Here is a 1818-nt window from a genome sequence, read left to right on the forward strand (position 1 = left end):
GTGGCTCCTGGTAATCCCCACTTCTCTCTACAATTCCTTTTCCCAGTAAGTGCTGGCAGGATGTTGTCTACTTGGTTGTAGAGCAGTTGACTCCCATGATGACGAAGACCAAGATATGTCTAGGTCTATTGTTGGCAAGCGACAGAGCCAGGACAGCTGATGAATACGTAGTTCTAGCCCCAAAGCCAGAAGCTACGAGACCCAAAAAGAGCAGATGCTTCAGTTCAAGTCCCAAGACAGAAAGGATGAGGCCGAGCGAGTTCCCTTACTAGCCTTTTCATCTTGTCCCTTCATTCATTTCAGTCTTTGCCTGATTGGATAGGGCTGGCCAACAGGAGGGAGGGGTGCAAACAATCCACCTCGATCAGGCTACAGATCCAAGTGCTCATTTCATTCCATTATCTCCCTAGAGGCCTACCTAGAGAAGTTCATGACCAAATGCCTGGGCACCCTGGACCCATTCTAAGTGATACATTCAAGCTGGCCACCACACCTCTATACACACAGAAATCCCAGTGACTCCCTCTTTCACACAGCTTAAAGACACAGCTGGTCTAGACTGCTTTGATGCATCTGCTACATACCAGGTTCTACTAATCCCATGAAACAAAGCTTGGACTGCCAGCAAGATCTTTCCTGACCACAGTACCACCTATTGCTGCCAGTAGGAAAGACCATCCCAGGGCATCCATGGATTGCCCTGTTTTATTACAGAAAATCCCACATGCTGACATCCCATCTTGGGGACAAGGCCTGCTAACCTTTAAACATCTCTAGACGATAGCTCTCCTTTTCTTGTTCCTAGTTCTGAAAATAGAGGAGGCATTAAAGCTTGATTTTCCTTACAGCAGCTTAGGCTGTATAATTAGTATAAAATCTCATTTATTGGGAAAAAAAAAGAATGTGTTGTGAGTCCCACCTTTTTTTTTTTAGAGACAGGACTTCACTATGTGGCCCTGGCTGTCTTGGAACTCCTCTGTAGACCAGGCTGGCCTCGAACTCACAGAAATACACCTGCCTCTTCCCCACCCCAGCCCAAGTGCTGGGGTTAAAGGTGTGTGTCGCCACCACCTGGTAAGAAATCCATCTTTAAACAAACATCCTGCAGTGGTGTGTGCCCTAGCATTGTGCCCATCTTAAGCTCTAGGTGATATAGTCACTGTTCTACAGGGAGCTTCTAAGGGTTACTCCTTCTTGGAATTGTTTTGTATTTCTCTAAATTTTCTCACCACAGTACCTGCTTGCATTTGGGGGCAAAGGGTTGTTTGTTTGTTTGTTTTAAGTGACGGGAATGGAACCCAGGTCTTTCTGGAAATGAGATGAATGATTGCCCACTGAGCTCTGTCCACAGCTATTCGATGGGTTCTTCCTAAACTAACACAGCCACAGTAGGGAGATGAGCTTGCTACCTCCACCAGTGAGACTTTAGGGAGCGCCAAAGTAGCTTGAGAGCCATGCAATGTTCACCATGAGTAGGTGTGGTTCCAGGCATTCCTAGAAGCCCCGCATGGTCCACACTCCACCCCAAGACAGCAGTAGCAGCAGAAGCAGGCCCAATAGAACACCAAACAAAGGGGGGAGGGGGAGCACGAGTGAGAGGCAGAGAAAGATGATGAGGCCTTTCCTCTCTGTCTCATCTTCCTCAAGATAACTGGACCTGTTATATTACTGCTGTTGGTTTTCTCACCTTCCCAAATAGAAGACTGCCTGCTTGCACTCCAAGCTCCTCAACAAAGAGAAAACAGAGGCTCCTGAGTGTATGATTAAGGAAGGCATACATCTGCCTTGTAAGTATCTGGTGATGCACTGTGGTGGAGT

The sequence above is a fragment of the Acomys minous genome (genome assembly GCF_964271855.1).
Source record: "Acomys minous genome assembly, chromosome: 6".
Classification (NCBI taxonomy): domain Eukaryota; kingdom Metazoa; phylum Chordata; class Mammalia; order Rodentia; family Muridae; genus Acomys; species Acomys minous.